At 43.3% G+C, this 27513-nt stretch overlaps 1 protein-coding gene across 7 annotated transcripts in view; it reads right to left on the bottom strand.

The window, feature by feature from the left end:
- The window catches only part of slc8a2b (solute carrier family 8 member 2b), a 117909-nt gene that overhangs the window by 72348 nt on the left and 18048 nt on the right, over positions 1–27513 (bottom strand). For 4 of the 7 annotated variants that reach the window (XM_019265565.2, XM_027280171.1, XM_027280169.1 and 1 more), the window contains exon 2: positions 3826–3862. The exons of 1 other annotated variant lie outside the window; for it this stretch is intronic. The gene's annotated coding sequence lies outside the window, so the exon portion shown is untranslated. Of the gene's footprint in view, positions 1–3825; positions 3863–3957; positions 4008–27513 lie in introns of those variants that run through there. 2 more of the 7 variants (XM_027280170.1, XM_019265564.2) reach the window with 1 other exon arrangement.

The following is a 27513-nucleotide window of genomic DNA, read 5'->3' as shown; positions in this document are numbered from 1 at the left end:
ACAAGTCCTCTTCAAGTCATCATCAATTATATCCTTTTATGGATCAGTGTCCACACACACACACACACACACACACATATCCAACTCCCCTTTGGTCTCACACACACACACACACACACACATATCCAACTCCCCTTTGGTCTCCTCCCTGAAAGCCAATTACTACCCACCACCACCCTCCATCCACCCACACACTCCTCCCCTCCGCCCAACCAGCCGTCCACACACAGCTGTATCCAGGCAGAAACCAATTGAGACAACACACACACATCAGTAACCCTAACCCTGGAGTCACAGGAAGGTTCACGTCACGCAGAATGTCTCGGAATGAGACGTGAACTTTGTGGAGCTGTGAGAGCATCAGGCCGTTCAAATATTCCTCGATGAGACGATGAAACGTTCAAAACTGATTACACAGTCCAACGAGTCACCGGATGGAAGAGTCGGCTCAGATCTGCCGAGTCTTCATCAACCTGCTGCATTTCTTAGAGATCTTTGACCAGCACTCTGTTCAGGCTCTTTCATTGTGTTGCATCTTATTTTGTACGACGCTGTACTGATCTGTCTGTGGACGCAAATCAGAAAAACACGACGTCACCCACAGGTTTCTGAAGAGCCACCTGTGACGACACCCACCTGTCAATCAAAGCGTCCACGCTCTTAACCCTGCATAACTTTAAGCCTTAATATAATGTGAACAGGTGAGTTGTATATAAATTCACCCTCAGTACAGTTGTCATGAACGGGGAAATTAGCTACAGAGACCAAAACTGTTTTTTGTACCAGGCTGTAAACATGTTTATTTCTGCTGTGAAGTTGGACATTTGGACATGGGGACTTATGGAGACTGACTGAAGTGGACGTTTGAGGACTGGCAGTTTGTGGCACTGAGGTAATGTTATTTCTTTATGCGGTGTTCGATCTCGTGCTTTGTCTCCTCCGACCTCTCTAATGTAAAACAAAGACAAAACAATCCAGACGAATCATCAGGATGTCACTGTGTCGTTGATAACTAATTTTTATGTGTGAATATTTGACATGACCAGCACGCTGTCATATTTCACATTAATGAGAGTTGTAATCCGGAGCTGTGGCTAACGTGTCACATATTCACGCTGGACTCATTGATTTTACGTCTTTTCCACACACAGGACATCTTCTTCAATATCGATTATGCTTCAATCATTTTCATCCCGTAAACCAAACCTTCTGCTGTGCATCAGTCTGTGCTGATCAGTCAAGTAACAAATTGAATTGTTGGTCGAGAAGCAGCAGTGTAAATAAAACAAATAAGGTTATGTGTTCAAATCCCTGCAGGTTCACAGATTTGTATTCTGCAAACAGAGGGAGTGTGAGCGAGGAGGGAGCAGCAAAGCCTGAATGATTAAGAAGATGTGTGTCTGTGCAGGCTGTGACACAGGAACGGTGCATGAACGCCGTTAGTGTCTGAAGATGAAGAAACTTGATGAAATCTGATTTTTCTGTTTAATGATGTTGCTGCTTCTTCTTCTTCTTCAGACAAACCGCCTGTTTCGTGTTGCCACTTCCAATCACGTCACTTCAACCCAAATCAATGAGACAACAGCAGCAGCTTCAATGATTCACTGCTCAATGAATCAATGGTTCATTGATTAGTTATTTGGTTCCTCCAATGTCAGAAATTTGTGAAAAATATTGATCACTGTTTCCAAAAGTGCAAGGTGACATCCTTCATTTACAACCCACAGATCTTCACTGTCACAGAGCGTTAAAGAAAAGAGTAAGAAATGACTCAAAATGATTCATTGATTAGAAAGATAGTTGCAGATTAGTTTAATAGTTAATTGACTAATTGCTGCAGTTCTTATTCATTTGCTAAAATAAAACAAACGGTGACAAGCATCATTGAAAATGATGATCAGAGTTACTGCAGCTCAGTTAATCACATCATCTTGTCATAACTGATGCAGCCATTCATGTTTCATTTCACCAACTTTAAGTTCATTTTAAACTTGTATATGATCGTTCATATGTTGCTCTTGCTTGTACAGTAAGTTCACATGTGGCCGATGAGTTTAATTTACCAGGACTAACGTATACACACACACACAGTCCAGATACTTCCACTGAACGGGAAACGTTAACAGGAAATAAAGTGTAATACGATGTGACACAACGAGAGTCATCAGGTGTAAAGGAAAACTCTGCTGGATGCAGACAGAGAAGAGATGAAATGGCCTGACCATTAATCACTGTGATGGAGAGGTAATTATTCTAAAAACACACTCATCTCGTCCCATTACAGGTCAGTCGTCCAGCTCATTTTATTGTCTGACAGTGCCCAATCACTGGCACCATTAAAATCAGAGATGGAGGAAAGAAGGGAGGAGAAAGGGAGGTAATCAGAGGGAGAGACTGAAATATGATGAGAACGATAAAAACGAGGGAGGCGGTGACACGAAGAGACGGACGACGAGGCAACAAGCCAAGAATTCTATAAATTATGTTTTACATCAGCATTAAAGGAGAGAAAAGGCTGATTTTCTTCATATTGCAAATAAGATTCTTTCATTTAGTGAAGTGGATGCTAAATTTACGTACTAACACTAAACTGCTGACACAGTTTCAGATGTTTTCCAACTAACTGGATGAAAACATCATCAAACATGTTTGAATTTACAGATAGACTCAAATATTACCATCCTGAGTCAAAGGCACAGATTTTAACAGAGAGGAACATCCCATCACACACTGAGACATCATGGTGTTACCCTGTCTGTCCAAATGAAACTCAGGAGTTGGCATCTCCACAAAAAAAACTTGAAATATTTGAAATTTAAAAATATTCAGCATCTCCTGAGCAGCTCAGAGTGACTCTGCCATCACTGGGTTCTTTATTTAGCAGCAGACACAGAGCAGCCGGCTGCTGCTGCACACCTGAGCGTGACGTTTACAGATGTCACTTTCTCAGCATCAAACTTTTCTAAATAAAAATAAGAGCCTCTTGTTGTCATTTGGGAATTCAAACTAGTAAAGTTATCTTCTGGAACTAAAGTCTGCGTAAAGCCTGACTGCAAATACGTCGAGAGAGGAGCAAAGACACGTTTAAGAAGTTTAAAATGAAAGAAAGCTGAAATACTGTGACGCAAAACATGAAGAAGAAGAAGAGCGACGAAAAGAAGAAGGAGAGAGGAAGAGATCAAGACAAACGCTACAAATGTGGAGGTAATAGCCTGTTTGTCATTGGAAACAAGTCACCGTTCTCTTGTTACATGCTACTACATTAGATAAAGGCCTGAGGGAAGACGCACACACACACACATGCACGCACGCACACACACACACACACACACACACACACACACACACACACACACACACACACACACACAAAGCTGTTCACAGAGCACTTAGATGGAGCAACTCAAAGACATACATGCATGCATTCACAGCACGCACACTAACACACGTGAAACTGCCGTCAGAAATACACACACAGTGTAAAGTTACACAAACACACACAGTGTAAAGTTACACACACACACACACACACACACACACACACACAGGGCAGTCTGTGGTTTCCTGGCAGTGGATAACAGCATTGAGATGTTTAGTATTCAGAGAGAATGAAGGAAACCAGAGGAGAGAGAGAGCTGGCTTCAGTAACAAAGCAGCCTCTTCGTGACTCTCCCTGAGACTCTTGTTGTGTGTGTGTGTGTGTGTGTGTGAGGCTGGATCTCTCCCCATTAAGCATTTGTTCATGCATAAACCAAACGCTCATTACAACTTTGCATAGAGTAAGTTTAATCACTTATTTCCACACACAAAAGGACATTTACTCACCCAAACCAGACTGATGGGTTGAGGCGGTTCAGCTGCCCTGAAACAGTGAAAGAAGTTTTATTAGTTTTATTCACTCAGCACATGCAAACTGTTTCATTTTTATTAGCATAAACACCAAGGCTTAAAACACACATGCAGATCCGTCTGTCCGTCCAACAGCGAAACAAGCAGGACTGTCCTCAACAAGACAACATACAGACCCAGACATAAGTCATCCGTCTCAATCATCACTTAGTGGTGTCTCTATCTGCACAGACCCTGCAGCCTTCATTTGGCTTCTGGGCGTCAACTTTTGGCCGGTGGATACATTATCCTCAGCCAGTAACAGCATGTAGTGTGAGGAAGGAACGTCCAAGAGGAAGCAAACTGTCTCGGATCAGTAAAGAACCTGTCCGGCTGGAAGAGATTTGATTTACTACGACTAGAGGAAATCATTAAGAGCAGCAGTCGATGTTATTGAGAGCAGAGTCAAGAGGTTTGAGTGTTGTAAGTGTGTTTTAGTGCCAGTTACACAATGAAAATTCAATGACATGGTCGGCCTGAGAGGTTTCATCAGCAGCTCCATCCCTTTCTTTATTCTGTCGGCCATGTTTGTGTCTCTGTAAAAAAAACACTCAGTCACGTAAAGACCGACCTGCCTGGGGACATTTGAGAGCATCCAGCCTTAAACTGTGTGAGAACTCAAAGGTTTGGGTGATGACTTGCCAAGTCTTCAGTAGCTAATTCACCAACCCGTCTGTCTGTCTGACAGTCTCCTTTTCTGTGACTAACCACCCGTCTGTCTGACTTTCCCTGTCAGTGAGACGTACGTGCCTGAGATAGTGATGAGGGCGTATAGATTGGATTATTGATCAGAGTGCGCATAAGAAAGAGAAAAGAAAGTGAACGTATGTCTGCGAGACACCAGAGACAGACAGAGAGACATACAGAGAGACAGACAGAGAGAGAGACAGACAGAGAGACAGAGAGAGAGACAGAGAGAGAGACAGAGAGACACAGAGAGAGACAGAGAGAGAGAGAGAGAGAGAGAGAGAGACAGACAGAGAGACAGAGAGACAGAGAGAGAGACAGAGAGAGAGACAGAGAGACAGAGAGAGAGACAGACAGAGAGACAGAGAGACAGAGAGACAGAGAGAGACAGACAGAGAGAGAGAGACAGAGAGAGAGAGGAGTAATCGAGGTCAGATTGTGGAGAAAACACCGGGAGCTGCAGAGCTGTCAGATGAAAGAACTCTTCACAATGAGAAAGAGAAAGATGAGCGTGCTCCCATACAGAATATCTCAGCTCTTAAAGATTCATTCATGTCTCTGCTCCACTGTCATGCCATCGATCTGTTAAGAAAGCGTCTGTTAAGAGGCTGGGAGCTGAGGAACACGAGGCAGAAGATGAGGAATAGAAACATGTCGCTTAACCCACTACGCTACCAACCGCCCCGTGTGTGGAGGCTATAGTCCTCGCTGCAGCTGGCCCCGGTTCGAACCCCGCATCGGACGGCTAATTTACTGCGTGTCTCTGCCTCCTGCTTCCTGTCTATCTTCAGCTGTCCTATCAATGAAGGCATAAAAGGCCAAAAAAATAATCTTAATGTCCAAAGTCCTTCAAGAGAGGAACAAACTTGTTATTTATATTGACCTAAATGTTGATTAAATGTGTGTCTGATAACAAGTGAGACCGCTTTCCACAGCTGCTGATGAGTGAAGGGACGAAACTTGATGCTGAAGTCAAGTTAGCTGTTTGTTGAATCTTCATGTCTTGTCTGTAGGCGCCGGGCCTGACAGGTGCCCACTTCTTACATTGCTGCAGCTCCTCCAAACTTAAATTATTGATATGAATCAAAGGTTAACTGGAGAATGCCACTCCTGAAATTTATGTGACACGTTCAGCGAGACCGGAGAGGCATCACTCTCTGCAGGCGGTGTCTGGAAGAAATCCAACAGACATCAAGCTCATCAAGTTACTCACAGAATTAACATTCATTATAAATAACCTGCTGACACAAATCACTCATATGCTGCTGTTGATTGGCTGCAAGTGATAATAATATACCACCAACCCTAACCCTGAGTGTGCAGCACACACCATCCCTAACTGTAAAGATGCAGCTTACTCTATGTACGCACAGCGAACATGATTACTGACTGAAAGGAGCTCCTGCATCTGACTGTTTACCAAACCAGAGAGAATGTCTTCATGATGAACTAAGTTCTGCCAACGTCTCAACACTCAGTTAATGTTTCCTGCAAGTAAAAATATCTTCAGTGGACTCCAGAGTCAGAACGAAGAAGCCACAGTCTCCTCCAAACATTTTGAGGCCTTCTGGACACGACTGACACAGGATGCAGACTGAGTGAGTGACGTAACGTGTTCTGCACAAAAACCAAAATGTAACAGAAGCATGAGTCATGTTCACGTGAGCAGAGTCCTGCGACAGGCTCACTCATGTCATGTGTTACATCGCATTAATTAGCTTTAGCTCAGCGTTATCGTTGCTTCCTGTAACCGTCTGCTAAACAAGAATACCGTAATTAACGAGTACAGATACAGATTCTTCCCGGTCCCACAGCGCCTAACGATGATGTCAGAGACCTAATTAGTTACAGATCACCAACTGGAAGTGAGAAACTGCATTTAGTCTTCTTACAGTAACTGAGTGGACCTTTCTGTGCAGGTAAGTGGAGAATCTTCTGATTACTGTCTACGTGATTAAACTGACAGTAAGTAAAAATACTTTAACATGAGGGTATTTGTTTACTCTGCACACTGACACACCTTCCAGCCAATCAGAGGCCGGTCATGATGTATGAGAGAAACTATGGCAACAGAGAGAGCACAAACAGACTGGAGGCAGGAAAGACAAGGAGAAGAGGGATGAAGGTGAAATTAGGACACACACACACACACACACACACACACACACACACACACCCCACAGCCTTGTACAAAGTTGTTTTTCATTGCTCTGTGACGAGACAAAATGAGCAACTATAGCTGTTGTTTGTGTATGTGTGTGTCTGTGTGTGTGTGTGTCTGTGTGTGTGTATTGGGACAGACAGAGCAACAATTGAAAAGAGACAATGAATGGAGAGAGAGAGGTCAACAATGAAAAGAGAGTCACAACATCTGATGTGTTTTGATTTGTTTTTCTTCGGCTGTCACACACACTCTGCCTCCCTCGTCTCGTTATAATGCTGCCAGCACCTACACACACACACACACACACACACACACACACACACGTTTGCAGCACAAAAATATTGCCAGTGTGCAACAGTAAACAAGAGAAACCAATATCAGGACACCAAACTACACAAACACACACACGATCACACACTCGTCCTGCCAGGCAGATAAAATACAGCTCAATAGTAAACAGAGTCTCTTCCCAGGTAACAACACAGCAGTGTTAAACACACACAGACACACACTTATAAATGCATAAAGGGAGACTGAATGAAGTGAAACATGGACAACACCTACACGGAAGTGACACAGAGTGGAGGAGGCTGCACAGCAAACTCACTCTGGGTGACAACCACGATCCAGAGAAAGTTGAAGACTCAAGAAACGATCAGTGTTGTATGATTGTTCTTACATTACATTACATTACATTACATTACATTACATTACATTGCATTTAGCAGACGCTTTTATCCAAAGCAACTTACAGAGGAGGACATAAGCTCTTCAGTGTCAGCCAAATACAGGCAGTGATGGATGCTGGTCGCTGTGGCGTGCATTCAAACAGCTGTACACTTCTGCTAAACGTTCCATTACTTTTAATTTGCCTTCAAACCACAGAGGAACCTCTCAAGTCTGGTAGAACCAGACCAAGAGCCACCCAGGAGGTAAAGGACTATTAAAAGTTCAACACAGAACTCTAATGAGAGCCGTACACTCTCGCCCTTGGACTCAGGCTCATTATAATCTAATGCTACCTGCCATTTAGGAAACCATTAGCACTGAGCCGATGGGTCCAGACTCACAGCGCTGTTACAGAAACAGTAATGAGGAGACACAGCGGCATGTGAGCGGTGGTCCGATAGATGGATAGATGTTATAGATGTGAAGGGATGGAACAAAGGTCTGATCACCTCTGACACCTCTGCATTGATCCACCACAGCACCAGATAAAAACAAGCTAAATAAAAGAGACATGTTTACAGCACCCAACAAAAAAAAAGTAGCACAATCCAACAAATTCAGTTTGAGCAACGAATCTCCAACGATTCATCTTCAGGTCTTTGACCACAACTGAACAACGAAAGCAGTTTGTGATGAAACAGGCGTTCTGAGAACGAAAAGAACAAGTCCTGAATCAAAATGACAAGAAATCCTTTTAACAGTGGGGCGGTGAGGATGTCCGGAGGGTGACTTACAGGCCACAGCAGGCGCCAGACAAGACATATGGATACAGAGCCGGGTGATGGATGGAGAAAAAAACGAGTGCCTGCAATCCTGAACGGCACTCTAATGATTTGATTGGAAGTGAGTCTTCTAACAAGTCAAGCAGTTCACATTGATGTAGTCAGTCGTGTGTATGAATTTGGTTTCCATGTGTGAGCTGTACGCAGTATGACACGTAAATACAGACACACAGTTTAACGTAGGACTGTCCAGCAGCAGCTGCAGATTGAGCGCTGCTCACTTCTCGCCTCGTCAAAGGAGGGATAATAGCTTGTTTATGTTTAGTCTTGCTGACCCCAATAATCTATATAAAAAAGGAACAGTCAAATCCAAATACAGCCATGTTGTTATGGTGTGATCAGCAGAAAATAGGGAATAGAGTTTGCTGTAAGTTGCCACCAAAGCTATTCTTGTGTCTGTTAATACTCTGTGACATTTACACGACGCTCATGAGAAGCTCCAGCACAAACATCCCAAATCCTCACAGGTGGCAGATAAGAAGAATCAACAAAGCAGGCACGAGCAGAGTCTGCACACCGTGCACTGAAATGTATTCACACCAAGGAAACGTGACATTTCCAGGTAAAGCACCTAAAGTGCTCACACTTACATCACGTGTGAGCAGTTAACGTCCTCATTTCTTCTCTTTGTCTGTCCGATGACAGCGCCTGTCAGAAATGTCACCTTTATTAGGGGCTAAGACAGTATCAGCCGCCAGTTTACAGATGACTTGCGGGGTAATAAACATTACCCTGACACCCTAAAATCCGGGGATTTACAATAATCAATCTATTTCTGCACAAAAGCCTGATGAGTCTCATCTTAGCCTCATTACTCAGTGTGTGGAGAACAAGCCACTGGTCTTAACCCATGACTGGTCAATTACCAGCCCTCTACAAAGAAGCTCTTATCTGGTTAAGGGCCAGACCTCAGACTGCACCTTTTAGCAGCAGTACATTACTGCACACCGAGCTGTCACGCATGTAGCAGAGCTCATTTATTAACCAGCGAGGTGGACCGAGAGGGAAGAGATAGATTTATTAAAAAGGACACACAATGGACGGATAATTGAGGATTTTTCTCCCACTGGATATCTGCACACTGCTTCAGAGGTCAGTCAGAAAATCTCTCTCTCCTTTCAGCGTCCATTCAGTGCTGAGGTCCACAATTACTTAAAGATGAATGAAAGGCAGGGCAGGTCATTTCTTCCACATTCCTCGCTGAGATCTGAGGTCCACTTTGGTGGGAGCACATTGTTACTTCCAGTTCTGACGTGCTGATGTTTTAACACGAGACCAGAGCAGTAAATGACCAGAACACTTCCACAGAGAACAACAAGAGCTTCATTTCCTCATCTGAAGTGCACAAAAAGAGCTTTTCTGTCTTGTTTTAGTGGTTACTACGCGTCCATTAGATAAAACCAGCTGCACGTCCATTATGAGCTCAGGCCATCAGAGCATTTCAATTCCCACATCCACAACCACAAACAATCCAATTTACAAGATTCAATATGAGGTCCAGCAAGGGAGAGGGTTGGTGTGGAGTGTCATGATAATAGCCCTCAAGACGCTCCTCTTATGATTTGTTGACTGCCTGTTTTGGTTTTGGTTTTCTGGCATATGCAGATTGTATCTAACTATGTGAGGCAGCTGCAATTACAAGATAACTCGAGAATCCACCGTGTCAGACTTCCAGCTATGCTCTTGTGTCTAAACACACAGGTCATGGACCAGTCAGCATCCTATGAGGAGCTACTGGCAGCTGCAGCAACACTAGGTGTGTGTGACAGTATAGACAGTATAAAGAATGGACGTTGTGTCCGTCATGTCATCCACAGGTTTCTGAAGATGGGCAAAGACGTGGATCGTCTGTGGCACACTTTTCTGAATTAAAGCGATGTTTGAACTCTTCTTTCAGCTGCTTTCAGTCAGAGTTTGGTCAGTCTGAGTCTGTTTGGTTTGAAGTTTGCCCGTGGTGGACGGTGATAGATCCATCCTGTCATCTGGCCTGTGTTTCTTCCATGCATATAGGCTGGTCATATGTAGAAACACAACTCTGATGTGGTCAATAGTGAACCGCAGTGCAGGCAGTCTGTCTCAAAAATCTGATTTGAGGAAACAAATCTAATCTGCCTGCAGGCTTTGTGCCTTATTCTTTCTCTTATTGTTCTGGAGATTCAAGCCTTCTATCTGTGTTCTGTGGATTTACTCGTGTTGCCTTGCATTGTGCTCTCTGATAAAAAGGTCAAACTGAAAATACACAAACAAAAGGACAGTTTGGTTTTCTATTTGCATGTTTAGCATTCAGGGACAAATAACAGCGACAGGCCTGCCAAGCGTTAAAGACTACTTTACTGGACTGACACTTTCCTGGCTGATTTGTACCAATGCTGAACTGCATGAACACGAGTCCTAATATACAAATACTGAGGATTCAACTAAATTTGACACAATACATTGAAACTACATCAGTCTGTTAGTCTTTCCAGAAAACATTAGAGGCAGCAGCTCATGTTTGAATCTGAAAGAAAGAGAATAGCTTTAGAGAGAAGTGAAATCAGTATGGCCATCTGCTTCCTACCATCATTATCTGGCATCCAGTACATACACTCAGGCAGGGCACTAATTGAATTACAGTCGTGTTTGTTCTCTCTGCTAGCTGCTCTAGATAAATCCAATCAGCTCTGACGCTGCTGTCACGGATTCTCTCTGATGTCTGCTGTCCCAAAAACACCGAGGAGGGTTTGTGTGCCAAGTGAGCTTGTAAAGTGCACAGTGAGAAGAAAAGCAAGCGAGTGTAGAGACAAAAATATCATTGATTTGTTCACAGGCCTCAGTGGATTGTACAGTTTAAAGGAGGCTGCTTTAAATGGATGAACTATGGTCTGTTTATGAGGGACTGGCCGTGTTAATCTCCACTTTATATTTATTTCAGGATGCTCACGAGGAGAGAAAATAAGACTTGTATTGACCGTATGGGATTCAGTCTTCCTGGGTGTGGCCTGAGCCAACGAACATGCATCCAGAGTCCATAATCGTTTCCTTTATTTGTCAGACACAATAAATCCTCCAGTCACACTGAGTGACGCTCACCCGCCTGGAGTCACAGCGTCTCTAACACTACACGGTCTTATCTGGCACATGCGACGCGAAACAAGCCATTATAATTACAAACCATGTATTTTATTTGGCTGTCTTGTTCGTTGTGGAAGCCTTCAGTCAACCCAGGAATAAGATTTTGTGAAAGCAAATGTACTGTAGATCTAAACGAAGAACAAAGAACCTTCTGTTACTCGCCGCTGCATGTGTCAAATCTATTAAGTCTGTTAATGTTTTTTACGTGTCATAAATGTGACAGCTGATCCACATGGAGGGCAGAGACTCTCCTGGTTCAGCTAACCTAATTAATAAACACAAATTGTTGCATATATTAGTACTATGTCTTCTGGCTCTCAGGTTAAATGTGGTGTTCCACAGGGATCCGTACTCGGCCCACTCTTGTTTTGAGGCTACCTGCTGCTTGTGGATCACATTTCCAAAAAACACAACATAACCTATCACTGCTATGCTGATGACACACAAATCTATGTTCCTGTAACAACAGCCAATGAGACACGCTTGGTAGGAGTCCATCACTACATGTGCAATCATTTCCTGCGTTTGAATACACACACATCCAGCCAGACAGACTAATCCACATTGCTTTTTACAGATTTTCAACCTTAATGACCTAATGATAAAATCTAGGAATAACATTCAATCCCTCTCTTACATTTCAGAGTCACAAGATCCTGAAGATTTGGTCATATGAAGGCAGAACTAAAATCTTTGCAGTGGCTCCCAGTTCATGTAATAGCTGATTTTAAAAATCCTCTCCTCACCTATAAAGCTTTAAATGGACTGGCTTCCTCTATCTCCAGCCTTATGTCTCCATATAACATCCTTTATGTTCCCTTGATGCCAGTTATTTGATTTAATAAGAACATATTTGGTGGTTGGGCATTTACCCAGCAAGCTCTGCTTCTCTGGAATAATTTACCATTAAACATTCAGGCAGTGAGCTCCGGCGATACTTTTAAATCCAGCCTGAAATCACATCTTTTCTCATTTATTTTCACTTTCACCAGCAGGAACTCGAACCACTGACTGCTATTCATCCTCGTCACGTAGCCACCCTGTTACAGTTTAATTTAAACTTGAAACAAATCAGAATAAAAACAGAACAACACTGTTCTGTGCACGAGTGTGATTCTGTGTGAGAGTGACTGTACCGTAACATGAGAGAGGGAACACGCAGATTAATCATGTTTAAATTCATCCTGCTGATAGCAGGCACTTCATCACACAGTCAGGTGCACTGAACACCTCGCTCAGGAACATCCTGCCTCCAACATGCACACAGAGGCAAGATGCTCGACACTGTAGGTGCCTCCACAATGTGCCACTTCATAACTAATTATTTCCTCATTTGGCTCCTTTTCTCTGCTCGTTCTCACACTCCCTTCCCGTCCTTCTGTCAGCAACTTTGTGAATTCATTTTCATCACTGTCAGCACCATACAAACACACCTTAAGTGATTGTGGCTGATGGTTGGTTTAGCAGGACTTTCACATATTAAAGTGACAGCAAGGGGTGTCACAGTATTGAAAATGAATGGAATAGCTGTGTTAAATTTGAGAATCGAATCGTGACCATAAATTCAAATTATGACACCTTGTCACAGAATGTAGAGTAGATTTTGACTGGAGGCTCCAGATTCAGCGACAAAAATCAATCAGTTGATTATCAAAGTGTGATTAAACAGAAAACTCGATGACTTGTAATATAACCTGAACAGGTGAGTTGTATATAAATTCACCCTCAGTACAGTTGTCATGAACGGGGAAATTAGCTACAGAGACCAAAACTGTTTTTTGTACCAGGCTGTAAACATGTTTATTTCTGCTGTGAAGTTGGACATTTGGACATGGGGACTTATGGAGACTGACTCACTTCTGGAGCCAGCCTCCAGTGGACGTTAGAGGAACTGCAGTTTGTGGCACTTCTGTAGTGTGTAAGGCGTAAAGGAGTTTGAGCGTAACTGGGACGGAGATCGACCTGTCACTAACAATGAAAGATGTATAACGAGGCTTCAATAATGTATTGATGTTTGTATTGAATATATATTGTTAGAAAGCTGTGTGTTCGATTCCGACCTCTGGCTCTTTCCCGCATGTCATTCCCATTCTCACTCTCTCCACATTCCTGTCACTCGTCAGCTGTCTCGGTCAGAAATAAAGCTTGAAAAGGCCAAAAAAAAAGAAAGTGTGTGTGTGATTAAGTTTCCAGAGTGAGGGGAGGAACATGCAGGTCACGTCCTGACTGACTGTGAATAAACTGGATTTATACGGTACACAGGCAGATACGGAGGCAGGGTCTGAGGAGGGTGTGCCTATATCATGTAGTTTAATTAGCAAAGGGTGGCTTAGCATTGATTTACATAATTCATTTTGCGTTCTATCAATGGGTATTCAAAATTCAATTTAAAATCACTGAGGGCGCAGACAAGGCTAGTTTACATCCAAATGATGTTATGACAGAATGAACCATGTCAAACACGTGTGATACTGTCCACAACGTGCAGCCTGCGATTAACTCATCACACCGCTGCACACGCGTTCTCAGCATATAAGTCACTGCATCAACATAAACATACACACTGTATGAGATCTATAAAGGAGCATCACGTCGAGCTTATGGACCTCAAAATTAGGAGTTTGTTCATCCATTCAGAGCCAAAATGTATTCTCAGCTCTTTGCAGAGCGGCTCCAGAGTGAAGGGATTGATTCAGGTCTGAATTGATCGCTGCAGGTCAGAAATATTTATTGTTATGTTCTGAGATAATGAAAAGCCTCGGCAGTAAATTGGTTTCATACGTGCAGTCATTATCTAAGACTAAATGTGTCATTCTTATAAAATATCCCAGCTGTAGCGGTTCTGACCATCACCACAGCATCCGTGACCGATGGAGCTCTGCTTTAGGTGTCGCACCGAGCTGGGAGGTTTTCAGGGTTTTTCTTTTTGTTTTGTCTTTTATCAGAGAGACTTTTTGTTTTCGCCTTCAGAGATTTGACAGGTGATTTTTTTTATCCTCTGACATTCAGGTAAAAAATATGTGTTGAGTTATCCACTCCACACCTCACACTTTCAGCTTTCACACTTTCAGCGGTTTAGTCCAGACTGCCTCACATGAAGCAAAGACTTTTTTTCTTGGTGGATGAAACAAAGACAGCAAAGTCCTTGAAAGCCTGAGAACTACCTGAAAAAGACGGACATTGATATGAGGTTGCTTCAAGTCTACATACACACTCGAGGGAGAAGCAATGATCATTTCATCGTTTGTCATATATTGTTAAATATGTGCACAATGTGATCTACAGGAGGCATGTCTGATTTTATCTTTGAATATTTTATCATGATTGATGCATTAGACTACCTCACCTATATTCACCTATATGTGAATTATGGAGTTTCCAGAATTAGCTCTATAACCATCTTTAATCATCTCTGACCGGGCAGAGGATGCAAACTTCCTCACAAGAATAAGTGAATCAGATAAAAGAAGAGTTTTTGGCTCGACATTGCCACCTTCACTGACTGACAGCAGTGGCTTCCTCTTGAATGAATACATTATTTAGACCTTTGTGCCAAGACAGATGGCAGTGCTGGGATGAAAAGGCTCGAAGGAGAGGAATGAATGAGAGGACTGTCGAGCAGCGCGAGGCGGAGAGAAATAACACAGCAGCAATGAAACATAAAGTCAGAGAGATGACGACGAAAGGATGGAGCTGGTTAAATCATTGTAAAGGCCTGTGAGAGACAGTGATGGACAGATAGACGGAGGGAGAGATGGGCAGAGGTAAAAAGAACAAATGAACAAAAAGCTGTAATAAATCTTTCAGCTTGTAACTCAGACACAACACAGGCACTCTGGGGAAATGGCATGTAATATAAGAGGAAGGGCAGAACAGAAAACACGAGCGCTCTGGAAAAAATACATTAAATGAAAGTTAGAGAACGAGAGACTGAAAAAAAGAGACGGCACAGTATAGAAGGATAGACAGAGGAGGAACGCCGGGGACTCTCATACGACAGACGAAGAATAATAATGAAACATTAAAACTGGAGCAGCGTTCATTATTTTTTAAATGAATACTGAATACTGTCTGTCACGATTACTGCTGCTACTACTGACAGTATTACTGACGGTGTTACTGACGGCACTTCCACTGTCAGTATTTTCTGTTACTGCTGCTGTGTACTCGTCTACTGCCACTGACACTGCTGCTACTGCAGCTTCAGATCATTACACTGTCAGCTACCACAGCCAGTACCAGTAAACTAACACTGTACTGATACTGCCAACATAATCCTGACACTGTCGTCCTTACATGAGCGAGTTAGGCTACATCACTAAGCAACTTAGCACATGTGATTAGATTAGAGTTTGGACAATTTAAGAAGTTGGATGAAGACAATATTTTATATTTTTGACTGATAAATGTGTGACAGTGTTTGTAGACAAAGTTTACTTTAGACTTTTCTGACGTTTTCAGACGTCTTTGACAAAAGCAGAAATTTCAACTCACAGAAACAGAGTTGCTGTGAGTTTCTGTTTCCCGTCAGACAGCAAGCTAAGACTGAGACACTAATCACAGTGTACACTTAGACTGATAGTGATCGTTTGAAGGTAACTAAAATCTTCCACAGATGTGATTTCTTCACTTCTGTTCACGTCCTCCTGACTGCGTTTCCAAACTAGGAGTGTGCCGTCCGTTGTCAAACACTGACCGTGATAAAGACCTCACACAAACTTCACTAACTCTTCTCTCTCTAAGTCTTTCATAGCTGCTATCATTAGTACTGATATTAATGCTCACTAGAGCTTTTAAACTACACGATGTGTGAGCAGCACAAACTCTTGGCCGGTTGTCTTGATGAATCTGTTCCTTCACCTGAGACAACCCTCGATCAAACGTGTGTGTGTGAATACGTGTGTGTGTGTCAGGTCAGGCAGGTCTGTATAGTCCAGGTGGTCTCTCAGCAGGTGCCGTGTTCATCAGGATGTTGTACCTCCATGCACCACTCACCCTCGCACTAACAGGTCAGGAAACAAACACACACACTTGTGAAAAGTGCGTCCTCAGCAGACTGAGCGTGCAGTCTATTCAGCATTTTGGCCTCAAACTGAAAACATGTGTTTATAATTAAAACTGATTAATTTGAATATTTTAGAACAAAACGCAGAAACACATTTAACACCTCGTAAACACACCTGACTTCATCCGCTCCTTCTCATTGGTTAATAAGAAATAAATGCATTATGGATTAGTTTGGAAATAAAGGAAGTGATGTATGAATAATACATTTGTTTACGCTCCTTTATTTTCCATACCGTTCATGTGTGTGCAGCAGAGGCCTGTAGGCTCCAGTTTCCATAGGAGCTAACTGCAGTCTGCAGGTCCCGCTAGACCTATGGCATACAGTGTGTGTGTGTGTGTGTGTGTGTGTGTGTGTGTGTGTGCTGTTTATGTGACCTTATTTACAGTATAATTGTTCAATTGGACCTGGAGGTTACAGTTCTTACAATCAATGTGTGCTGCAACTGCAATTGAGCCCATCAATAGCTGTCCACACTGCTGAAGGGCCCCTGAGCAACAAACACCATGTAACAGTGGAAGTAGCTGTGGATATACAGCAGCTGTCCTGGGAATGAAGCAAGGAGATGGAAAAAAAAAGAATAAATTGGATGATGGGAATGGAAAATGGAAAAAACATGCATGCATGAGTGGCCGGAGGCGAAAGGCGGGTTTGATCCAATATGAGATTGTTGCACTGCAGCATGCGCTGACACTCTAATACGAATTTTATAACTGAGGTGTCAGCAGACGCTAGTATTGAAAATCCATCTAAGGAAGCACATCCAAATCTTTTCTCTGGATGACTCAGATATGACGCAACTGCAAACATGAAGTTGTTTTTTTCCTGTGTGTGAAACACGAGGATGGATTCAACATAGAAAATGTTTGAACATTTGTGGCTAAACTGAGAACTGTTGTAATCCTGCATTGTTTTATGTTTTATTTTAATAACAACATTAAAATTATGCTTGAAGAAAAACATTTTCTGACTGTGGCACCAAACTCAGCGCTCAGCTCAGAGCGCTTCCTGCAGGCTTGGCTCAGGTTAGCTTGAACAACATATTCTGGCCATGTTAGAGCTCCAGCATGATACTCTGGCAATATTAATGAGCAAGCTTCTACTGGAGGTCTGAAGGTCCAGTGTGTCAGATTTAAGGGGCAGAAATGGAACATGGATAATGTTTTCATGAGTATAATCACCTGACAATAGGAATAATTATGACTTTGTTACATTAGGATGAGACTTGTATATCTACAGATGCCTAAACATTGGCTCTAATTATGATGTTTCATGTCTTTGCCATAGTTTTTTCCCACAGACAGGGACAGGGAAGCTGAGGCAAGGGGGTTACAATCAGTTACTACATCACCAAATGCCCCCGAATCCCACACACACCGGACCTTTAAACTTCATTAAACTTATTTGGGGTATGATAATGTTCAGTTCGGTCAGAATCACTGCCACAAAAGATCTGAATATCCATGCTGAAGCGAGGAGGAGGATACGAGCTGGATGTCAGGAGCAGAAAAGCTGGATGGAGAACATAAGATCAGTCTCATGTCAAATAAATCTCTTCTGAATGCAGAATCTGTCGTTACCTGGAGCCAGGCTGAGCCGGGGTTACCCGTCATGCTGACCGACACGCACCAACGTGGCATCAACATGCAGAGAGACGACGCAGCACCCGGCTGTGCTGCATTCAGAGCCTCGATCTATTTTTTAACTCTATTATTGATATGTAGACAGCAGCCTCAGTTGTGCGTTACCTCCTCAACCCTCTGAGGCATTAAAGACACACTTCTTCTTATCGCCACAGCAACAGCACAGGGGAGGATGTGGCATGATGCAAACATGTTATCCAATGTTACACAGGCTTAGCCGGCGCACACGGCACAGTGATCCTGTTATCTGAAGATCCTGTCAACGAAAGACGCCGCTGACTTTGGTTGTGAAAAGTGAGCGTGCGGTTTCCTCAGGGGCGATCAGAGCGCACTGACTCTGATCTGCACGAGTCTTGTTATGGAAAGAGGATGCACTCTGTTGTCGGTATTTTATTTGAACATAGAGGTAAAAACAGACACGCAGAACTTCTGTAAGCAGCTTTGAAGAGGATTGTTTCACTGCACCGACACACTGTGTTTAAAGCAGCACGAGGAGAGCTGCAGGCCAAGACGTAAGCAGCCACCGTGATGACGTCTCAACACTTCCTCAAGGCCAAATTCGGAAGATGCATTTCAAAAAACCAAAGGCACAGGGTGCCACAGGAGCTCACCTGTTGCAGCGTGAACTCACTGTATCAATGCTGAGGTCCTGACTGCAGCGACACAGGTTTGATTCCAGCCTGCCAGATCCTTTGCTGCATTTTATCCTCCCTCTCTACCTTGAATTCACCATCCCTCTCTCCAGCTGTCACTAATAATAAAGCAGAAAATGCCCAAAACCAACCCCAACCTGAGTTCTTCCATATTTCAGCCCTGAGAGTGCCAGTAGTTCAACTTTAACGTCACACCTTTATTACTTATTCCCTGCAGAGAAAACAAAGTCAAAGAGGATGCAGCCTGCACAACTTATTCACTACCACAGACATCAGGTCTAAGCAGGCCCACCTGTTCCCCACCAACAAGGTCAACAGCATTCACACACACTGTTAGTAACACACTGTAGGCTTCACATACGCAGCTCCACTGCAAGTAATCCAGGCTTTGATTCAATATACATGAACACCAGCTGAGTCAGTGCAGCAGAACGAGTCAGACGGTGTCAGGAAGAATGTCATTAAAAAAAAGCTCAGTGTAGATTATCGTTCCACACGGAAACAAAGCGAGCAGCACAGAAATGAAATAAAACATAAAAAAGATAAGTGTTTGGAAAGCGACATAACGAGGCTCCTGAACTCGTGGATGAACATTAATCATATGAAACAACGTACGCATTGCAGCCCACAGCGGGCTTCATCAAAGAAGTGGCACGGTGAAAGTGCTTCTTTGTCTGTGAAAACATTAAAAGGTATTTTCTAACGATGTCTGGCTCCTGCAGTGTGCGCTGACAGAAATAGAGCAAAGCACGTATGAAGAGGCGTTTTACAACCTCCCTTTAAAAACACGGAGACAGAAACTGTGATCACTGTGAAACTGGCTGTTCACTGGGGGTCCAACATGGCTGCCTAATTCTGCGTTCCAGTTTCACACGATACTCTGAGCCAGCTTCAGTCTGTAGTGCACTCACAAAATGGCTGGTACTCAGATTAGGTACTCAAAGATGTTGGAATATTTACAGCACAGTGAACAAAGGAAACACTCCACTGTGAGTCTGAAGTGAGACAAAAAATAAAATCCTGAATCTTTGTTGAGTTCAACTGGAAGTATCCTTGAAAAGTTTCCATGTAAATTAAACTCTTTTTGTTTCATTTCTTGTATAAAGCAGCAGAACGTCCATGTGGAAGATGACAGAGTTTGCAGCCTGCACAAAAATACAAGTGACCAACATCGGAAGTTGATTTTCAGCGTTGTAAAACTACGTCCTTGAGTTGCAACGTCGCTCTCTTGCAGTGAACCGTGGGCGAACAGATCATCTTTGACTAACCAACCAGTATTCTGAAAGCCTTCTGAAGACATGTGGCTGTCTGTGAAATCTGCCTCCCAAAAATTCAGTTCAATCCATGTTAGCTGTTCTGATCGTGACCTAACGTCTGCAACCACAAAGAATACAGCGAGCAGCTCATCAGTCAAGAAATAAGGAGGCACAGACAACCGAACTACTTTCTAAATAAAAACAGAGTTCAGATTTATCGGACTTTATCACTTGATGAAAAATTAAATGTGTGTGTAGAAAATGAAGGATCACCACATCGAGGTGCATCAGGACGGAGCTTAAATTTCACGATCACGGCTCCCTCGAGGACGGAGAATTTAATTTAAGCAGATTGGAGTCGACAGCGTCTCAATCACTGGTGAATGGACAATCCAGTGCTGCTGCAGCTCTGCTGCCATTCTGAGGAGTAATGAGGAAACTATTTCTGTCTCGTAAGAAGGTGCCAAATATACTCCTGAATCATCACATCCGGTGACAGAGAGGCTCTACATTCAGTTTACAATAACACTGAGATAAGAAAAATGTTTTCTTAATGAGAATATTTGTTTAAGCCGATCTGTGTGAATCCAGCGAGAGCCAGCACATTTGAATGATGAGACACGTGCACGCCCACCTCGTCTCTCCAAAATTAAAACAATAAAAATCCAATTAACTCCCGTCCAAAAACAAGCGTCCCCTGGCAGACAGATGGCGGCTGCCACCCACTTCAGTTTTAAAATTCCAGACACACAAACTGTCGACATGCGTGTGACCGCGCGGCTCGATAATCAGAGGCAGCATCGTTAACATGACTCATTTATTGAGCCTTTAAACTGAGTATTTAATCCACTGCCTGATGGCTCCAGGCTTTGAAGCCGATCTGACATAGTGGCCAAACTGTATGAAGACAGCATCATGAATCCATCAGTTAGGGCGAAACAGGAAGTCCATGGTACAGTCAGACTCTGTGTGTGTGTGTGTGTGTGTGTGTGTGTGTGTGTGTGTGTGTGTGTATGTGTGTGTGTGTGTGTTCTAACAGATTACCAGTTGGTGGTCGTGGTCTTTCACAGTTACCCAGCAGCTAATGAGACACTCCCAGTAACACCTGCAGGAGCTCACACCATGGGGCTGATCACACACAGTCACACACACACACACACACACACACACACACACACACTGCAGTCCTTCATGTATAAACGACTTAATGAACATGCAAATGTAGAAAAAGTCTTTTTTCCTGAACACACACACTTCCTGTCAGACATTTTTTATGATGTGAAGACTCAACGCTCAACATTCATGCTGCATTTGTACAGCTGCCATGTCACAGTGCTGTTGAGGTGCATTAAGATGACTCATTTCAAAAGTACCACACATCAGCTGGGAGCATTTAACACCATTACACTCAGTCCAGGCTGACAAGTGAAGAAAGCGCTGACCGAACGTCGACAATCTCACAACTGGTCAGGACGGGTTATTCTGCTGAAGGAGTGTCAGCGGGCCTCGGCAGTGTGAGTGTTTTCTTCACGAGTGAAAATAAGAGTGCCAATGTGAAAATGATTAACAGCTTCTCCAACACAGACTAGACTCAGGTGAAACAACTTATTTCCTGGAGTTGATGATGACAATGTGTGTTAATGTTTGTGCAATAAAGGCTTCACAACTAAAAAGATAATAGAGTAATTTATCCAAATGCTTCACTAAGTATAAACCTGCAGAAAAAGGAGCCTTTCAGACTCAACTCAGCTGGTTTCTGGTACTGCCTTGGTACATGTAACTTGTTTCTGTGTTTCCCTGTGCTCAAACATACTGAGTGCATGTTCTCCTGTGGATAAAACAGTCAGAGGAGACTCAGAGAGTTAGAGAGCCGACTTTACCACCAGCCACCCTCAGACTGTGTGAGGCTGATTTACAGGTGTGTGTTTTAAGGTGGAGTCAGGCCACTGAAAGTCTGAAAACAAAATCATTAGAAAATCGATGCTGAGCAGCAGAGCGCTGCGGTGCATCGATGACTAAAGAGGCTGCAGCGATCTCTGAGAAAACTGAACTGAGACCAGATCTTTAAGTTCAAACTGAAGAAGACGAACAACAGTGACTAAAACAAATCAGCTGCCAGCCCCAACCACTGTTTCCTCCTCCTCATCACTTTCTATCACTCATCTCCTCATCTCCTGCTTCTCTCCCCTCCTTTTCTCTCCATCCCTCTCCTCCTCTCATCTCTCCTGCCTCCTCCTTCTCTTCCCCCCTTCCTCTCCACTCCTCTTCCTTTCTTCCCCTCTCCTTTCCATCCTTCTGCTCTCCCCTCCTCCGTCCCCTTTATTCCTCTCCTCCTCCTTGCTGAGGGTCTTACAGATGGTTCCCTGCTGATAAAGCAGAGCTTGTGTGAGCCAACCATCTCGGCTGCAGTCAGCACAAAAAGAATAAATGGAGTGATAAACTGACCAGACAGACCGAGGCCTTCACGCCAGGGTGGATGAGGAGATGGATGCACAGATGGATGAATGGCCGCGGCAGGATGGAGAGACGAGTGGAGAATAAGCAGAGTGAAAGAAAAAGTGTGCTGTAACCGGTTAGGACCGATCCACTCGTCTTATCTCACGTTAGCACACTCCTGACTCAAACCGGTGTTATGGAAACTCAAGTTGGCCTCCATCACCTCTCTCCATCCTCACACCTCTCCATCCATCACATCTGCTGACGGCTGAGACAGCAGCAGTTAAATCTCTTATTTGATCTCATTTTTATTGTATTGGCCCGCACTAAATAAAACTCTGTGCCGTCTGACTGGCGCTCAGCCCACATCAAAATGAAGTCATGAATCCTCGGCGAGCCGCTGGCTCTGCTGCACGCTGAAAAGAGGTTTTTCTGCTGGGGCCGCGAGAACCAGGTCCAAATGTGCACTTAGAGCGAGTAATGACCTGTGCCGAGTGCAGACTGAAGACTAAATGATGGACGAAGACAAAGTGGATGAATGCGAGGCTGGACTGACAGATAGATTGGAAGTCGCTGGCAGTGGAGGAGAGAGGAACGGACGGACGGAGAGACGTTAAGTTTCAAATCGAAGACGAGAATTAAACTATTTCACCAGCTCAGAGCAGCTAAAGGTCGATTTTATCCACAGCACGATGCTCGCTGTAAAAAACAAATGCCAAACAAACATTTAACAAACGTTGGCATTTGATGAGCACAGTCTGCACCTCGAGGCCTCCGTTAACAAAATGAGGGTAGTTATAAAATCCAGACTACAGGCTGTTTTATTCCACTTCAGTTCATCACTGCAAGTCATCCAAACACAGAACTTTATTTTAAATCACACAGCAGCACATCTATTAATACTGAACACCCATATTCATGTCAGAATAATACTTCTTCTAGCCTCGAGTTTCACACCTGTGTGGGCTGCTGTAACGAGACTGAGAGGGTGCGGCTAATTAAAAATAATGAGCTTCATGGGTCGACCCTGCAGCAGCCGCCTCACCGACAGCGCTCACCTCAGTGATCCCAGGAAAACACGTTTTATATTTATAATGTGAGAGGAAACACGCGGTCCGTCATGTGGAAGTAAAGACATGTCGACTGGCTGTCTGTTCTTCATTTCATTAAGCTGATTAGTCTACGGCGAGTTTATTTCATGAAGGCAGCAGGGCAGGTGGTGTTTGTTATCAGGGCAGCTTAAAAAGGCTCCGTCTGATATTCATGATAAATTAGAGCAGCAGCAGCACAGGTCGACCCTGATCAGCTTCAGACACTTTACACAGGAGGCAGGTTTATTCCTCATTAGAAGATTATTTCTAGCAGAACCAGAGCTGATTTAGTGGAAGATGGAGTAACTCTGGATCCGCTCTTCTCTTCCTAATATTTCCTGTTTGGAGCCATGACTGTGATTACACAGCTGAAACTAAAGACTACAGAGATAATAAATAAGGAAAGTTTAAATTATAGTCCAACATTTACAGATTCTGTTGAGTTTTGATATGAAGGTGTGCAAAGGTAACTGAACATCCTGTGGGTTCACACTGTATGTCTTATGATGCTTCACCTGCAAACAGCTCTAATAAAATGCATGTGCAGTCCACGGGATGCCTTTCTGAGGCACGACCAGTGGGAAGATGGAGGAAAGGTGGAGGAGGGAACTCCGATGTTAGCTTTAGCTGGTTTCACCAACACAGCTTGGCAACTAGCTCATTAAGAGCTAACGAGCTTCTGCACGCTGAAATAAGTTCTCAACCAAGAGTATGAAAAAATAAAGCGGGAGACATGGACTGCAGACATCTGTGCACACGTGACTGTGTAAAGTCACACATAAACACTTGTTCCTCTTGGACACACACGCACACACACACACACACACACACACACACACACACACCCTCGGTCTCATTGAGAGTCTATCAAAGTCTTTATTAATTTAATGAGACACTAAAACGAGCCAGAGGTCGTCCACATTCCAGACTTCCAGGATGAACCATAGCTACAGTAAACTGGGCTAATGACAACATTAGGTCATTAAACATCACTGAGCTCTGTTTGCACGAGGCTCCACGTGAACGCAGCAACGATTTTAGTTCAAGTCAATGGACCTTTAGTGGACGACAAGTCTGATGAAGCAGGTTAGTCTTCAGGGCCTCTGTGAGATGATGTTGATTGATTGGCTGATCTCAAAAGAACATCAGTTCAAAGCTCGTGTCAGTAAACAACAATGGATCCATCACATGCTGAACGACATCCAGATCACAACGTTCTTATTAGTGTCCCGTGTTTAAAATAATTAACAGAGAATTAAAAACTAAATAAGGCCTCATGTTTGTCAAATTATTTCTTAATTTTCTTTTAACAATAAAAACTATTGATAGCATGGCCCTGCTATCAAATCATAGCAAACATCAGTGTGTCAGTGAGAGCAGTGCTCCCTGTAGCTTTTTTTAATTTACAAGTCATGAGCTGGTTCCTGTCAGTCATCTGGAAGTTTAACTCAGCTCATAGGATGGATTATTTAATGAGGACATCCAGTGGCTAACACAAATATGAATACATGCTTTGGATGTTTTATTGGTTTAATTTCTCCAAAATAAACTAATGTTGCAGTGTTCACAGTGCATACAGACGATGATGAATGGTAGAAAACAGAGTCTCTCTGCAGGCTGTGGAGGTGGACAGCAGCCTCACAAACACACAGAGCTACACCGTCCACAGAAAACAGTTTACTACACACTGAGTGAAACAACCCTCACGCTTTGAATTGAGGACATTATTTGTTGGCGACTGAAATTAAAAAAGAGCCTCTGGTGGTGAAACTGGATCATATAAGCCAGTGTCGTGCCAGAACTGGAGCAATAAACCATGGCTCAGCAGCTTCTACAGACATAATGGCAGAGGAGAAGAGAGTGAAGAGGACGCTGACGGAGGAAGCTAAGAAGAGAAAAGGAGAGAGTGAGCGAGCAAGAAGCCGCCGGACAAGAGTAAATGTGGGACTGACTTTTAGTGGTTGGTGAGAGCTTGGTGAAATAAAAGGCTGAAAGACAGACGCCGAGCTGGGCTGACTGCTGCTGGACTAGTAAATAATGTTACCAGTAATTGCTCTGCAGCACATCTGGCTCATTCTTTCAAACAATAATAGAATTACTCATCACGTCTGAACCTGTGTGTAGCTGTGGAATGTCTATTTCCACCAAATGCACACAAAATATCTGACTAATCAAAAGCTTTTTTTTCTTCAACATGAAATCTGCACACACACTTTATAACCATCTGTATATCTATTATACTCTAACGCAGAAACACACACACACACACACACACACACACACACACACACACAGCTTGTTTAAAGTCATAAATTATGGACGTCTCGGTGGAAACCTGCACAGTCTGGCAGTTTTGAGTTAAGAGCGATACTGACGAGCACAGAAGCAGAAGAGGCAGCAACAGGCTGAGCAGACGGGCTTTGAATGTGGATTTGACTGTTTTCAGGATGAACCATGAGAAATCTTTTCATGTGGATACAATTCTGAAACGTGTTATGGCTTCATTCATCAAGATCTGTATTTATAAAGTGTGTCAAAGAGAATGAATCCAAACTGGACCAAACGTTCACATCTGTAGAACATGTACGATTCAGAGTGAAAGTGTTTCATCTATTTTTAGTCGTACTTCAGATTGTCAGATACTTGATAAATACATGGACTGAGCTTGAATTTTAATTAATTAAATGTTATTAAGGCAAAGTAGTGAATTATAACGAGTACAGAGCTGACAAAAGGAAAAATAATAGCTGGATTAACTCCACACAGACAGTACAGCAGCCTTTGTACGTTTCCATCTCCGGTCTCTCATGACATTTGGTCAGGTGGTTAATTTGTTCTGATCTGACCTCCGTCACTGTTCTGCTTGGTGTTGAACCTCCATCCTTTTATCGCTCTGGTCCCATTGTTTTAAACCGGCTCCATTACCAGAAGCACTTAGAGACGAGAAGTGGCTCTGCTGTGTTGACCCGGTATGAAAGCAGCAGTTACTGCATGTTAATGAGAACACTGCAGCTATTCTGCACTTCATAGAAATACATTTATGCAAATCTGAACACAAGTTAATTAAGTGGAAAATTGTCTGTTGGCTGATGTGAGTTTTCTGTCTAACAGGGAGCTGCATGTATCATGTGTGTGTGTGTGTGTGTGTGTGTGTGTGTGTGTGTGTGATGTGTTTCACCATGTTTGATCTAATTTACAACATGTCGCTCCGCTAACTGTCTGTGTGTCCTTTGAAGGCTGCATCATCTCTGGGTTTGTATCAGTCATTCAGTGATCTGCAGTGATGAAGTGTTTGGTTTTGTTTCTGTCTGTGTTGGTAACACTAGTAGAAGACCAGACCAGGTCCCAGACGAGTCCGTGAATGTTGAGTTCACTAGTTGTATTCAGTGTATGTTGTAGGCTCAGTGGACCAAACAAACACGACACACTCTAACACTCCCTCACAGCCCAGCTAACAAACTGAGCTAACATGAGCTAACAGCAGCTACAGCTGTCAGCAGTTTACTTCACTGTCCATCATAAACTCTGTAAATCACAGAGAGTCGGAGAGAGGCGGAGCAGCCGGAGGACATCAGAGGGAAAACCAGAAAACATTTCCTCCATAAAATATGATCCAGTTTCACCAGAATCAGTGAAATAGTTGCTGCTGTGTGACTTAGTGCCGTAAAGCGTTGTGTGATTTTAATTAATAACGCTGGATTAATGGATGATAGCAGAGTCCTATGGCACAGAGACATAAGCTGTGTGACGCAGACTTTTCAGAGCACAAATGCTGGTTTTGCTTTAATTTCATTTGATTTATTGAACAGCAGTCTTATCCTGTAACTGGCCAGCTGCTCTGTTTAAACAGGGCTGTGCTTCTCTGGGTTCAGCTGACAATGACAGTGCTAAAAGAGAGAAGAGCATTTTTGTGTTGTGTGTCTGACTCTCTGGGTAAATAAAAAAGTGAATTCAGTTCAAAAGAACGCCTGCGATGAGCTCTGGCTGTGTCCCAGCTCCCCCGGC

The sequence above is a fragment of the Larimichthys crocea genome, chromosome VII (assembly GCF_000972845.2).
Source record: "Larimichthys crocea isolate SSNF chromosome VII, L_crocea_2.0, whole genome shotgun sequence".
Lineage (NCBI taxonomy): Eukaryota > Metazoa > Chordata > Actinopteri > Sciaenidae > Larimichthys > Larimichthys crocea.
The sequence above is the reverse complement of the archived record's forward strand: the minus strand, read 5'-3'. Positions and strand labels throughout refer to the sequence as shown.